Source organism: Notechis scutatus, chromosome 1 (assembly GCF_049901735.1).
Source record: "Notechis scutatus isolate UNSWTSFEM ecotype Mainland chromosome 1, rNotScu1.2, whole genome shotgun sequence".
Classification (NCBI taxonomy): Eukaryota; Metazoa; Chordata; class Lepidosauria; order Squamata; family Elapidae; genus Notechis; species Notechis scutatus.
Window position 1 is genome coordinate 180,356,923 of NC_142009.1, and position 16,893 is coordinate 180,373,815.

Below are 16,893 nucleotides of genomic sequence, written 5' to 3' on the forward strand. Positions count from 1 at the left end.
TATCATTACATTGTTAAATGTTATATTTATTTAATGTCATAGCATGTTTGATTGAAAATGAATCTTTGACTCTTGATTATGTTAAGAATTCCACATGGAGGGAATCTCAGATTGATGCCATCTGTTTTGTGTTTATTTATGGTTAGTGCTAAACCAACATAGGCAGATTTTCTGCATACTAAAGAGCACATAATCAAAATTGAAATTAGATGGATATCCCAACCCAAAGGGAAAAGAAAGGCAGAAGAGCAGAAATCAGTTGTTGTTGTTTTGTTATCCTATTTCTTTGTGAGGTTCAAAAATTAACTCCTTGTATGCTTTTCTCTGCTAAACTTTTTATAACACATACTTTATAGTATGTGATAATTTATAGCTTCTTATTGTAGCTTCTTTTTCTTACAAAGAATACGCAATAATCTTGATGATATGTTCACAAAATGCTAAAAAAAATTGATACTCACATTTTATAGATAGTGAACAAAGACTGAGACCACAGTTTTGGTCACCATAATATAAAAAAGATGTAGAGACTCTGGAAAGAGTGCAAGAGAAGAGCAACAAAAATGATTAGGGGATGGAGGTTAAAATATATAAAGAACAGTTGCAGGAATTGGGTATAACTTGTTTAATGAAAAGAAGGACTAGGGGTGACATAATAGCGATGATCCAATATTTGAAGGGCTCCTACAAGAAACAATGGTTGGAGATTAATCAACGAAAGAAGCAACCTAGATCTAAAGAAAAGTTTCCTAATGGTAAGTGCAATCAACCAAGCTTGCTTTCATAAGTTGTGGGTGCTCCATCCCTGGAGGCTTTCAAAAAGAGGCTGAGCAGCTATTTGTCTGAAATGTTATAGGGTCTCCTGCTTGAGCAGGGGGTTGGACTAGAAAACCTCTGTGGTCCCTTCCAACTCTATTATTCTATGTCCTATGTTCTATGATTTGCTTAAAATTATCCAAGTAACTGATGTTGATTTTGACTCTGCAGATATTTTTACTTTCTCTACCATAAGTAATAGAGTTAGGTAATCAAGTGGCATCTTACTCTCTCTTAGGACTAAGACGTAGCCTTATCCAACCATAGAAAATTATTAAGAATATTATATGAAGTAGAAATAATTAAAAACAACACTTTTTAAAACCCGTATGAGGCCCTAACAGGGAAATGAACCTATAAGTTTGACATTGTCTGATTTTTCACTCCCATCCCCAAATCTTTGAGTATAGAGAAAATGTTTTGGCTACCACTGACATAATACAAAGAAGAACATATTCCCAAGAAATGCTATAGGGCCTAACCCTTTGGGATACATTTGAGTCAATCATATTGATGCCCAAAATAGGTAGTGATCACCTGTTGGCCATGACTTTTTCGCCCCACAAGCCTTCCCTGTTCTCCAAACCTACTTGCCTATCCCTCATATTGACCACAAAGATTTTCCTAGCTTGTGTGAAAATTGCCAAATTAAAAATCCTAGATATATTCTAGCATGATGAATTAATGCAAAGTAGGAAAATAATAACTTCACAAACATGCCTTGTTTATGAACTTGAATTTTTGTGTACTATATAGGCTTTGAAATGATTTGAGCATTCCAACATCTGTAATTTTAGATTGGAAAATTTGTAGTATAGCTGAGTTTCTATGATCTCTGGAAAAAAACAAAACCAACAACTCAAACCAAACCACAATTTGTCCTTTGGTTGTCAAAGACTTTGCAAGAAGAAACTAGGAACTGTGGGTGGATGTGGCAGGAAGCTGCCAGTTATATCCCAAAGAATAGCTCCCTTATTTTCAAAAATAGAAATGCAACGTGGCACAAAGACCAATTGTGCCATGAAGTTGGATGTACTGCTAAATGGATAGACAATCTGCATAATAATAATTACTCTTATTATACATGATGGAGCAAAACTGACAACTGGTATACTGAACATATGTAAGAATGGATTTACCAGCTGTTCAGTTTGGTTTGCTAATTTGCTGAAATGAATTATTTCATTCAGAAATACCATAATGAAAAACAAACCCATTGATCTATGAAATTTATTCATCTCATTATCTCATTAAGATGAAGACGGTTTAATACCATTGTATATATTATGTATAACTGTGCATTTATCAGGCATGCAAATATTGAGCTAATATTAAAATCCAATAGGTAAGTGTACAGTATTATACAATTATGATTTACAATACAGAAATCTTTCAGTATGAATGGGGTTATAAGTTGACATCTCATAAGAAATTTTACCACCAATTGATAATATACCCTGAGTTATTTGTATCAGGCTTACTGTTTTATAATAATTACTCTTGGCTTTTTCCAGACCATCATGCTATGTATTGTTCTTCATTTTCCCCCATGAACTTTAAATAGTGGAGTAGTTATATTTTGCCTCATAAACATAACATCTGTCATTCTGGTCCAATAGAATAATTTTTCCCTATTTTTAATTCTACTGTAGACTATAAATAAAAAGAAGAGTGATATTATAGCTCATTGGGTGTCTTTTTAGACAGAAAACAAAAAGAGTCACTGACCAAATGACAAAAAAAGATTTTGTTTTGTTTTTCCATTCATCCTCCTCCAAAGTTATTTATCACTTCATGAATGGAGCACCTTTAAAGCAGAGAAGGTTCAGTAGACTATAGAACCAAATATATAGAGACCATATATCCAAACCACACAGATGTCAGGTAGCAAGGTGTCTTGGGCCAGCCCTACTTGATTGAAAGTTTCTAAAAAGTTATTTTACGATGCGATTTGTCCCAGACTCAAATTGGGACCTAAGATTCCCCCATTGAGAAATCATCACAAATCCAAGATTTATTTTTTTCTTCTTTGCTGTAACGCAATACAGATTTTTTTGGAAAGCATAAAACTTTGAAGGCAAAATGTGCAAGAAAAATATAGAAGCCAAAATATAACAGTCACCCCCTTCCAAACTCACAATATGACAGATATTTTGGAAAAAGCACAGTGTTTGGTGAAAATAAGAGTTGATTTGAAAACAGAAGTTTTTTTTTAAAAAAAGGTAAAGGAGTCCTTGAGGATTTTACTCCACTAATTGTTGCCAATTATAGGGGATGGTGCTCATCTCCATTTCAAGGCCATTGAGCTAGCACTGCCCAAAGACATTCCCATGGTCATGTAGCCAGCATGATATTGCAGAGTGCTGTTCACACCAAAGTGATACCTATGCATCTACTAGTATTTGCATGCTTTTGAACTGCCAGGTGGGCAGGAGCTGAAGCAAGGACAGGAGCTCACCCATCACGTAGTGCTTGGGTCTTGAACCTGGGCTGCCAGTTTTCCAGCGTCTTAACTGCTGAGCCACCCCACTGCCCATATACATCAAATACATGTCTATAATTGTGCTACCACATTAAAAAGGCCTCTCTCCTGTAACTATGTATTGCTCTTGATTTAGTAGGGCCCTTAGGAGAAAACCCTTAAAAATGATGACAGCATATTTATTTTGTCTTCTAAAAATAATTACATTAGCCAAATAGTCAATGTGGTTCTCTGTATCTTCACTCTTAAATTCCCATTTTTCATCAGATATAAGATGAACAAGCAGGGAAATCCACAATTCAGCCTATCAGTTGTGTTTTGCAGGAAGGCCATGTGGGTTCTCTATGATTGAAGGCAAGGATCCTCTGAATGCCAATTGCTGATGATGAATATGACAGAAAGACCATAATCTCCTCATCAGTACTTAGGAGCTTTTGGAAGACCATTCCAGATCAGCTAGATCTTGGTTTAACAAGCAGGGTCATCTTAGAGCAATCTGATCAAATGATTTGTTCAGGTTTGTTATTAAAAATATTTTCTGAAGCTCTTTGTGATACCACAGTATTCTCTTATGCTGGTTCCTCTCAACTTTTGTAGGACTACAATCTGTTGTTTTCTCTTAAGCTTGAAGCTATGCGGATTTTCTTTTAAGATGGTTAAAACATCTTCTCATATCATCAGTAAATATCACATTTCACTACTGGTATAATTTCTACCACCCATATGGTTTAATTTCATCAGAATTCCCTTTGTGCTTACTAATTACTAACAACTTGTCCATGATAACCCATAATAAGCGTAAAGACTCTCTTGAGCTGAATTGACTATACTGACACATCCATGAAGTTTTCTTGGCAAGATACAAAAACTGTTTGCTGTTACCTTTTTCTAAAATTCAACTTCCTCAGTTATTTCTTGGAGGTCCCCCATTCAAATGCTAAACAAGTCTGACCCTGTTCAGTTTTTTCAAATAGCTGATTTTTTTTTAAAGTGCAGAATGTAGAATAGAATAATATAGTATAGAATAGAGCTGGAAGGGACCTTGGAGGTCTTCTAGACTAGCCCCCTGCTCAAGCAGGAGAACCTGTACTATATTATTTCAGATAAATGACTGTCTAGTCTTTTCTTAAAAGCCTCCAATGATGGAGCGCCAGGCAAGCTGTTCCATTAGTTAACTGTGTTGCTGTTAGGAAGCTTCTGCTTAATTCCAGATTGCTTCTCTCTTTGATCAGTTTCCAACCATTGTTTCTTGTCCTGCCCTCTGGTGCTTTGGAGAATAATTTGACCCCCTCTTCTTTGTGGCAGCCACTCAAATACTGGAATACTGCTATCACATCACCCCTAATTCTTCTTTTGTTTAGACTAGCCAAACCCGTTCTTCATATGTCTTAGTCTTCAGGTCTTTGATCATCTCAGTTGCTCTTCTCTGAACTTTTTTCAAAGTCTCAACATCTTTTTTGTAGTATGGTGAAAATGGTACTAATACTTCACATGATCTTGATTCTATGCCTCTATTTATACAACCCAGGATTATATTAGCTTTTTTTGTCTGCTGCTGCACACTGCTGGCTCATAGTCAAGTAAACATCCATTAGGACTCCAACGTCCCTTTCACAGTTACTGTAATCTGTACTTATACCTTTGAATTTTCCTGCCTAAATGTAAAACTTTGCCTTTCTCCACATTGAAATTCATTTTGTTGGATTTTGAAATTCCCATTGTTCAAGTTTGTCAAGTTCTTTTTGGATCCTGAGCTTGTCTTCAGGGGTGTTGGCTATTCCTGCCAGTAGTTTTTAAATACATTGTTATGGTTATTTACATACAATTCCCCAGATAGTTCTGATTGAATTTGGTACTCTTGACTATTGGATACTATTGTAATATATGTGCTGCTCCAAGTAATGACTTTTGTAATTGAGGTGTGAGAGATTCTATCTATTCCTAGTGTGCTGGTGCCCCAGCTATTGAAGAAATTGTTCCTGTTTTGCTTGATGGTCAACTGTATGCCCCTCTTAGGCTTAGATATTTAACATCCCCACTTAAAAGAACAGTCCACTGGGATCTCAACTGCAGATTGCCCTATTTCTTCCTTGGCTCTAATGCAGGGATGTCAAACTCACGTTATCACAGCAGTGTCACATGGGACTTTTTCCCCCTTCGTTAAACCAGGAGCGGGCAGTGCATGACACATCCGGCCCGCGGGCTGGGAGTTTGACAGCCCTGCTCTAATGTATACCTTGTGAGCAGAATTGCTAAGTTTTATTTAAAGCAGTTGAGCTAAGAACCCATTGCTTTGGACAGCTTGGGATGTCCTGTAAAGGTGATTTATTTAAAGGTGATATAAAGCACTGTGAAACAGTATATTGCTATTGCTATTTGTCTGAGCATTGATTCTTTGCATTTACCATGTATGTTTTTATTACCACATTTTTCTTTTATCTATTTACCCTATAATTAGATCCTGTATTTGTATTTTTTTAATATGGTCCTAAGACTAATCAATTAACTCCTCTTCCACCTCCTAGTGTGTCCAGGTGCTTGTCCAGATCCTTTGGTAGGACACCAAGCACTACTAGTACCACTATATTATTTTCTTTTTCTGAATTTGCTTGAAGGAATCATCACTTTCAAAGCAGTTTACCCATCTTTAGTGCAAACTTCAATTAAACCTGGCCAAGAGAAACAAGAATGAGCAATGTTTTTGCAATTGTAAACCGAACTATTTATTCTCAAGTTTTGTATAGACATTTGTTCTTTAGTTTATTCTGTGTTTGCATGAGATATATTTATGTGTGTGTATATATGTTCATGCATATATACGCACGCAAGCATATACTTGCACACATACCTTTTCTGTTGTCCAGAATAATGTTTACTCAGGCTTTTCCAAGCATATCATTCCCTGTGTGAGAACTTGCTAGTAAGAATAATTTCTGCCAGTTTTGAGAGCACCAAAAAGAGGATGCTTACTTCAGAAAAGCTGACACAGCTTTACCTATAAAATAACCACCCAAGAAATCTGTTTTCCATCGGCTTGTTGTATCTTTACTGCACAATCAAGATCATGATGTTATTTTTTTGTTCCTCTCACATATGGCAAATGCTTTAATTTTTATAATGTTCAGTAATTCTTGACTGAGAAAGTATGCAAAGGCCATACTCTACCTTGCACCAAAGCTTGTGCATATGGAAAATTGGACCAAGAATTCTGCTAGCATTCCCCAAAGTGCTTTCTCAAGTAATTCAGTCTCAAGAAGTCTGTCTTATGTATTTACATTAAATTGAATTGTTTGAATCGACCCATTTATACATTATCCTTCAGTTTATGAATGCTGGGATAGTTCAGAAGAAACACCCTGAATGTTTTCCCTTACTAATTTGGTTCTAAAGAAGCACTTTTGGGGGGAAATGTCATGATGGAATATCTTGGAAAGAAAATTGGAAAAGTTTAAATATTATACTGCTAATGGATAGAAATATAATAAACTTGGGTTTAGACTTGAATAATCCATCCATTTCTTTTCCTCCAAAAGCAGAATAGATAACTTCTAATGGCTTATTCCCCTTGACCTGTTTCTTATATTACAGGTAATATTTGGGTTGTGGTCTCAAAAGAAAAGCTTCATTTTAGGGCCAGGATATAAGAAAAGCTATAGCAGGCAGCTGCATTATCTATCATAACTGATCTACCAATTGTTAGCAAAAATCCCAATTAGTTAAGTTAACCATATGGTTGACAGAGTTCTCTGTAGGCTTTTACTCTGTATGAAATGCATCTAATTTCATAAAATTTCATCTGGAGATCATTTTACACATCTATGGTGGCACAAACTGTTTCTCACAATCTGTCTGAACTGAAGTTCCCATGTTGGAAGTACTTTGCTGTAGTTAGAATTTCCATCTCATCCTACTGCCTGATTTAGCTTTGAATCTGAGAGATCAAGTATTGCCTTCAGTCATGGGATCTCAGTTATATTAGCTCTATATGTTAAATGTTACCTATAGAGCTTCATTTAAAAAGTATACAAAGCAAGCTGCTAAAATTCTTTTTTTTAATACACCCATTAAAATGGTAGTAGGGAATTAAACAAATTCTACTCACAGATCCAGCTTGGAAATTCTTGCTACTGATGGATATATGGTGAGATAAACTCTAGAAGATCAAAATTATGCTTGTGGTAATTCTTCCCTAGGGGAAAAATTATAGTGGATGTATTTATAGCAGGATTGAGCTCTTTAAAGGGTACTTACACAGAATTTTGGGATTAGTTGTGCCACATCAGTCACCTCTCAAAGTTTAGAAAATAAGTGCAATTCCTATTTGGCATTGGATCGACCTAGGAAATGTTTCTACAGAATTATACATTTTTTAAAAAAGGAAATCTCCCAAAAGCAAGGAATTTACCTTGGTCCACTTATCCTTAGTATGTAAACGTGTTTACTTTTTCATCTAGCCATTCATACCAATAGCAATAGCATTTAGACTTTTAAACTGCTTCACAGTGCTGTATGGCCCCCTCTAAGCAGTTTTACAGAGTCAGTATATTGCCCCCAACAATCTGGGCCTCATTAATATAGAAAAATGCTTTCTGTGGAATATTAATTGATGATAGATGAATGTAAAATGGATTGGGAGTGGATAATTCCTGCCAAATTATTAAGTGCATAGCCATTCCAAACTAAGATAAAGCTGTTTCATGTAGAGATTTATGCATTGGAAAAATTCATAGCCATATGAAAATAAAATTGGCATTATAGCCTGAAGAAATCTTTTATTTCTGTGTCCCAGAAATCATAATCCTAGAAGAAAAGGAATAATAAACCTGTATAGATGTACTGAAAATCGTTTGAGAAGCCTGCAGTTATAAAATGACACTGGGGCAAGTTGATGCAATTCTTTCGTTTATTTTAAAGAACTCATGTCCTTGATTTTATTAGCTTCAGCATTTTTATCTTAGTAAGTTCTCTTAGGAAATATTGCCTTGGCAAGTCAGTGAAAGATTTGTAACTGACCAGAAAGCATTATAAATTCTAGCATCTATTACAATGCAAGAGAAATTGAACATTTGATTTTCTTGAATTATACTTAAATTCTAGGCTAAGCCAAAATCAGATGGTTTTACAAACTGAACTGAATGATACCGGGTGCAGGAATTTGTTCTGATTTCCAAAACAGAACTAAACCTTGCCAATCTATTTGTGATCATCCAAGATTCTATCCATCTGTCTTCCGCCCATTCCATTGGAAAATATCAGATTAATTAAAATTACCCACTTCCAACCCATTAAAATGGCAAAAAGGGTGGCAAAATACCAGAGAGAAAACACTTCCTCTGGCAACTGTGGTGCTATAGTAGAGCAAAGAAAATGGTATGATCTGCAGTGCACTTACCAGCAATATCACATTTATCAACCATCACTGACAATGATCTCTTTGGTGCTTAGTGAAAAGGATATCACATCTCCATGAAACATCAGAGAGATTAATTGTTTTAACATTTTGGATTAATTGCTCTGAGCTGTATATATGATGCAAATGGTAGGTCAGGGGTGTCAAACTCTTGGCCCGCTGGCCAGATGCATCTCACTCTGGCCATGCCCACCCCTGACTTAGCGAAGGGGAAAAAAGTCATGATCTGTCACATAATGAGAACGTGACGACAACGTGATGTTGCAAGTTTAATATTTAATAAATATTAATAATATTTAATAATATTTATTTAAAGTTTTTATTTTTAAGACAAACATATACAAACAATACTTAAAAACATAAAACCATCTTCCATTTTATATACATGCAGTGTGTCAGTTGGTTATGAATCTTTTGTGCAATCCTTTCATAGTCATTACTCACAGTTTATATAAATTTCACATTGTCAAACTAACATATGCTTATATGTTTATCAGTTATTAATCATCCATGACTAAACTTTTTATTCCATCATTTTATATGAGATATCCCAAATTTTATATATATAAGACTTGTGAACGTTAACATCCAGAATCCCTGAGCCAGTATGAGTTAGGTTTAGAGTTAGGGTGGAAAATGCTGCCTGGAGAATTCTGGGAGTTGGTCACAAGTCTTAAAATTTTCATGGTTGGACACTCCTGGTTGAGGTGTTATTCTCATCCATAGCACTTTTTACAAAAGTGCATTTGTTTTCAGTATTTATATTGGAAATATACAATCTAGCATTTCATAAGTAAAAGAGGGACACTTGTATTGTTGTAACATCTTTGTCTTTACTTCCTGGAGCTTATACTAATTTACTGCACTTTTAAAAAGATTCTCCTCTATGTGCATTTTGCTGTAATTGTTCACTATGCAGCAATCTTTCTTGCACCAATTTAGGTTTGTCATAAGGCTGAACGAAAGTTGCCTACAAAAATTCTGTAAGTTATTTTTGGGTGGAGTTCATCGAGTATTGTTGATCATTTTTCAACAGTTTATGGTGTGTATTTCTGAGAAAAATTGGCAAATTTATCATTAAATTAAATTTTATTATTAGAACATTGGGAAAGAGATGAAGACTGAAATGAATAGAGTCCAAGCCGACCACTTTCCACAATATTAAAAGAGCATTTAACAATATTAACATTGGCTCTGCAATAGTACAAAGAAGCTATCCTCATAGAATATAACTTTAAAAACTCACTTTTGCCAACTATGCTTCAAGAAATAATCAGAATTTCCTAGGATAGTTTTCTTCAGTATGATTTTAAAGGCAGTTGGCTGTTTAATATTTTAGTTTATTATGTGTTTGATGTCTGACATAAAATTTTGGTATATGACTATCAAGCAAGTTTGATACTTCATAGAAACATAATCTATTGTCTTCCAGATATTTTGGGGTTTCCTAAAACTGGAAGGTTAGAGAGCTGTAAATCCAATGCATTTCAAGGGTAAAATTTCATTAACAGATTAAAAAAAATCTTGAAAAATGAAGACTTCAAACACTGATAAGAAAATAGTCCTTTACAAGATTTCAATATGATCTTAAAGAAACCATGGTTAAAAAAAACCCACAACAAACCTTCAAATGGTACTTGTGTATTTGAATTGAAGATTGATTCTAGTAAATAACCTTTAGGAGAATAATACTTCCTTTGCAGTGACTGAATGCTAACTGCAAATCTTTTATCACAAATGGATGTTATTCAATATTGAGCATTGGTCTAACCTTCTGTGTTTATTTAGTTAACTACAGTAGTTACACTGAGTAATATTTTTCATAACTTGTTATCTTGATTCATTTTTATCGTCAATACTTCACTCTGGAATGTCAAAGGTCTGTTTTTTGTCAACTTGAAAGCTAAACTAGATAACTGGGATGCGGGCAAAGCTGAATAGGAACCAGAAACAGAAGGATTCTGCCACCCTTTGGACTCCTTGCAGCTTTTCTTGCTGGCCATTCTTTAAATTTCCCATAGACCCAGTATTGCAACAGATGAATAATTTTGCTATGCAGGCAGCCAGTTATCTGCAAAACTTTCCAGGAACAGCAAAAGCAGTGCAATTATCTCCTTAGGTCAGTACTTTGTGCTGATGGCACCAATATAGGAGCTATGTCAGAATAACTGCTTTGCAACTTGAAAATGGGGCCTACCTCACCCATCCTTGATTGGGGATATCACAGCTCATTCTGGGGCTAAAACAAAAGAACAGATGTGGAAGTGCCCAACAGACAAGGTGAAATCCAGAGTTTGGCTCAATGTCTACAGAAAATCAATGTCAATATTTCTCAAGAAAACATTTTACTTTTAAACCTTTTCCAGAACAGGCCTTTTGAGTAGAGAATTTTATTTTCACAATGTTACTGCATTATGCCTAAAACCAATTAATCTTCCTCCCTCCCTTCCTTCCTCCCTTTCTCTCCTTCCCTCCCCCTCCCTCCCTTCCTTGTATAATCACTATTCTTTTTTTTTTCTATTTATTTACTCACCCACAAATCTTCCTCCCTCCCTTCCAGACATCTGAAAAAGGAAACAGTTTATTTCATAATGTTATTGTAACATTAGAATGTATTAATCTTTGAGAGAAGTGAATGATTATAAGATACACAAGATATATAGCAAAACACCGTTCCCACATTGGCAAGCTGCTTTAATCTCCTTTACTGGTGCTTTGTTCTGTTGGATCTACCTATTATAGGGCTTAGAAGACAAGATGTATGCTTGGGAATGAAGACGATTCATAAATAAATGGGCACATTGAATAAAGATTTTACCTATATCTGAAACGGATGTGTTGGCAGTTATACATATTGGGATATGGTTGGATACAAGCAGTCCTTGACTTACAGTTCATTTCATGACTGTTCAAAGTTACAATGGCTCTGAAAAAAGTGACTTATCACCATTTTTCATACTTATGACCGTTGCAACATCCTGTGGTCGTGTGATCAAAATTGGATGCTTGGCAACTGATTTATATTTCTGATGGTTACAGCATCTTGGGGTCATGTGAACAGCTTTTGTGACCTTCTGACAAGCAAAGTCAACGGGGAAGCCAGGTTCACTTAACAAGTGTGTTTACTTATGTAATAACTGCAGTGATTCACTTAACAACTGTGGCAAGAAAAGTCATAGAATAGAATAGAATAGAATAGAACAACAGAGTTGGCAGTGTTGGAGGTCTTCTAGTCCAACCCCCTGCTTAGGCAGGAAACCCTACACCACTTCAGACAAATGGTTGTCCTATCTCTTCTTAAAAACTCCAGTGATGGAGCACCCACAACTTCTGGAGACAAATTGTTCTACTGATTGATTGTTCTAACTGTCAGGAAATCTCTCCTTAGGTTGATTCTCTCCTTGATTAGTTTCCACCCATTGCTTCTTGACCTGCCCTCAGGTGCTTTGGAGAATAGCTTGACTCCCTCTTCTTTGTGGCAGCCCCTGAAATATTGGAACACTGCTATCATGTCATCCCCAGTCCTTCTTTTCATTAAAATAGACATAATCAGTTCCTGCAACTGTTCTTCTTCTCTGCACTGTCTCTAGAGTCTCAACATCTTTTTTACATCGTGATGACCAAAACTAGATGCAGTATTCCAAGTGTGGCCTTACCAAGGGATTATAAAGTGGTATTAATACTTCATGTGATCTTGATTAAAGTGGAGCAGAACTCCCTTAACATTATATCTAACTTAACAACATACATTTTGGGCTCCATTGTGGTCTCAAGTGAAGGATTACCTATATTTTATTTATTTTGCTGGGATAGTTTATCCTCCTGTGGCAGGAACATGAAAGGTCATCCTAATCCTTAGCCTTGAACTAGCTTTCCAAAATCAATTTCACTGAGATAGTTTGATGCAAGAAAAGTAGCATTTTGGGATTTCATCCTTTCAGTGTATAATCCCAGAATATTCCACGTGTCTAGCCTCCACCTCTTAAGTCAAGAGAGATGTGAAACTAAATATAGAATATAAAGAAGATGACCTGGTCAAGAATATGCACAAACCATTAACCAATAAAAGGGTCTGCAACATTTTAGAGTCCGAAGCAAGAAGATAACATTCCTCTCAGACAGGCACTTCCTGAATTCAGTTAACTATAAAGGATGCAGCATAACTAGATTTTCATGAATGTACTGTTAAAGCCAATATCAACAAAAGTAGTTTTAACCTTTCTGTGGAGTTGTTTTCCTGATATGGTCTACTTTGTGGGTCTGACACTAAATACACTATTAAGGATTAGGGCCATGTTTTTAGAATTAAAACATACATACATATAAAAATCCCAATCTTAGATATAATGAAAGGGAGGGGCAATAGTTATTGGGAACAAAATCCACAAGGAAACAGGATTTACCATAATCTTTATTTTCCTCCTTATGATTATAATGTCTCCCATCCTCCCAGTGCAGTTATTATCTGTATTGAGTCTATGTGTGTTAATTTTGTCAGTATGTCCCTGTATGTCTAACATCTGCCTTTCCTGTATGTCTAACATCTGCCTTTATGTTTAGATGTTTAGATGTTGCTGGGAACAACTTTGTATTTCTATATACTGTTGAAAATAGTATCCCTGTCTGTTGCTAACTATTAGGAAAAATGCTGTGGTTTCTAATGAAAGTATCTAGTAGCACATCTTGTTTAGCTGTTTAAATTAGGCACTGCTTGTTCCCAAAATTGTGGGCTTATACAAAGCTGCTGTGTTTCTTAGAAGTTTGAAGGATACTAGCATGCTTGATCGATGGCAGAAGACTTTTGGAATAAGATTTTACCTCATAGGGAGTCTTCGTAAGTCAGGGCTCCAACTATTGGCAGTAATATAGCTGTTGTACTAAGTTGGGAGGCCTCTGGAAACTGAGTCATTTCCAGAAACATGACAAGGATTTCTAATTGTCAGCTGTGTGACAACAGTGGCGACACTAAAATGAAAATATTGGAGGCGAAGGGAATGTCTAAAATAACTTTTCAGAGAAGTAAAAAGTCCCTTTTCAATGAAAGGGTCTCCATTCTAATGCCAGTCAAAAATATGTGGTCAAAAACTGGTAGTAGATATTTGCCTGACTGACCCATGCTTTGCTTCTGGCGCTGATTGGTTTAACATTGTAAGCTGCCCCAGAGTCATATCGATGTGGGACGGGCAGCAAACAAATGTAATAATAAATAAATAAAAAACTGATGGATTTCAGCTTCTGATAAAACAAAATAGATCTCCACAATTCTACATTTTAAAATTGTACACAGATCTACTAGATGCTTTTGAGGCCCAAATGCAGGACCAAATTTTACATTTCACAGGCATTTTTTTTCTTTAATAATTTTAACAACTGCTAATCCTCCCTAGACTGGACTCAAATGTACTGCAGCAACGTGATATAAATAGATATTCTTCAGCCCTGCACTCTCGTTTGATTCCCAATCCTATTCTGTAGGACATTTAGTCCTAAAGAGGTTTGTGAAGGCCTGCTGGGGCAGTGGGAAAGGGACTTTATGTTGCCAACTGAGTCTGTTCTTTTGACTCTTGGATGTATTTGGTACTTCAGTGTCTTCAGGCTGAAAGCTTATGCGGTACAATTTTTTTAGCTTCATTTTGAAGAAAGAGGCAGTTTGATAACATGGGCTATATACCATTTTTTTACACTAATTTTCTTCCATCCCTCAATTATCTGGCAATTTCGGTACCTGCTTTGCCAGGCTGTATTAGTATTAGTAAAAAGCCAATGGGTTCTTCTAAGAAACTGAATATGAACTTCCAAATGTCAGTTTCATTCGCTGCTTTGCAAACATACAATTCTGTTTTTATCTCTCATTAAAAAGTGCAGGCAAGCTACTCAGTGGTGGGATTCAAAATTTTTTACTACCAGTTCTGTGGGCATGGCTTGGTGGGCATGGCAGGGGAAGGATGCTGTAAAATCTCCAGTCAGAGGTGGTATTTACCGGTTCTCTGAACTACTCAAAATTTCCGCTACCGGTTCTCCAGAACTGGTCAGAACCTGCTGAATACCACCTCTGAGGCTACTTATTTTCCTCAGCATCTCTGCAATGTGGTTATTACATTTGCAGAGAAAACTTCCTTTGGCTGAAAATCATAGTCCAAGATGATTCCAAGTAAGTCAAACAAGTTAGCTTCTGGCCTGGTTTTTGCTTTTGGTGCAAACATAGTTTCGATTAGTTTTAGCTGGCTTCTTCTGCCCCCTTGTGGTTGTTTATTAGTACTTTCCCCGCCTCTAAATAATGAAAGGATCTCTATCCTAGGAAATCAGCAAAAAAAGGAAGCAGGAATAATTTTCTAGTTGAACTTGTATCAGCCACCGGAAAGAAAAACAATAAGGTCACGCTAATTGATATTCAGCTTTCTTCATTTATTGAATGCATGTGTTATTTTTGCCTTTGTATATACTCTTTTAATATATTTTTGAATGATGGAGACCAGCTTTGCTATTTTTTTTCTTCTTTGCTACCACTATTTTTCATGTTATTATTTTTTCAGAAATAAACATTTTCTGCTGGTTTCCCTCATATACTGCATTGGATTTATATTTGGAATACAGAAATCGACTAATCATTAGAGATTGGTAGACCTTATACGAGAGAATTGGCTGTTCATTTATTGTTTGGATGCCTTGGGAAGCGATGAATTTCTTTCTGGAATAGAGCCAGTTTGGTGTAGTGATTAAGATACCAGGTGTGAAATCAGGAGACCTGAGTTCTAGTTCTGCCTTAGGCATGAAAACCGGCTGAGTGACCTTGAGCAATCATTTGCAGCTCAACTTACCCCATAGGGTCATTGTTGTGGGAAAAGAGTATGCTTGTCACTTTCAGTTATTTATAAAAATAATAAAGGCTGGATTTAAAAAAAATCTAATTTTTTTAAAAAATGATTATTGTTGTCAAAGATATTTAATTTATTTTATTTGAAATATTTTAACAGCTGCCCATCCCACAATCCAGGCAACTCACAACCCCCCCAAAAATAGAACAACTTTTATCTGCAATAGAAAAAGATTGAAGTGGGCATAAATATTAAAACCAAACATTAAAACCAGAAAACCGGTTAAACTGCCCACAACAATTTCATCTCAGTACACTCAGATATGAGGCTAACCAAGCCATTTTGGGATGTGAATTATTAATGAGCAGGATTAGGACTGGGGAGAGAAATCCTCGCTTAGCTGTGAAAGCTCTCTGAGTGTCTTTGGGCTACATACTTATTGAGTGAATAAATCAAAAGGATTACAGGTTATGCAACTTTTATTCAGAAAGTAAAGGGAGCTACAGGGTTAGGTAACTTTCAAATCTGATACTGTTTTAAGATGCTATGAGAACTCTGAAAACTTTGATGTTTATTCTTCTGATGCTCCTTTTTACTTTTTCTCCTCTTCATCATCATCTTCTAGTTGTTTTAATTTTTTTAAAAAAAAAACCTATAATTGCATGCATGGGCAAATTAAATAAGTGTAAAAAGATGTTAGTTTCAGGCATGGGCAGTGCTTTCAAAGGAGTACAAAGGTAGTCTAGTGCTGGATTGAGAGGTTTTACTAATCGTGCAACATAATTTGTTGAATAAATGACTCATTGCTTAGATTCATACTGCAAGTCCAGCTATGATTTGCAAATTTCACTGGGTTGGTTTATGGCCAATTAACTGGTAAAATCCATTACCACAATTCACGGCTATGGCAGTAAACTTAGTTGACTTCAAAAGAAATTGAGATAAATTCATGGAGGTCAAGACTATCAGAACCTATTGTTCTTGTAAATCAGTTACTTTAAATTTGGGCCAGCGTCTCTTTTAATACAGTATCAGCTATAAGGGTGAAAGAGGGTTGTTGCTCTCCTTCCTGCTTGTGAGCATCTCAAGGCATTGAGTTTGGCCAATGTGAGAAATAAAATGCTGAACTATGATAGGCTTTGGCCAGAATGAGCAGGGCTATTCTTGTGTTCTAATGTCCTAATAAATTAAGCCAAACTGAATCAATCAACCATATGAGTTAATGGGTTGTTTGAACCCGGTCCCTGAGCTCTAGCACAAGAATTCAGCCTTTGTTCCAATGCTGTTGAATTATGGTGCCATGGGGCATGGATAATGTTCATTGCACTGCTCTATTTGCTTGACTGTCACCAATATATTTAAACATACAA

At 35.9% G+C, this 16,893-nt stretch overlaps 1 protein-coding gene across 3 annotated transcripts in view; it reads left to right on the plus strand.

Annotated features, from left to right (window-relative positions):
• Nucleotides 1-16,893, plus strand: part of COL5A2 (collagen type V alpha 2 chain) — a 173,328-nt gene that overhangs the window by 60,099 nt on the left and 96,336 nt on the right. The window lies entirely within an intron of this gene.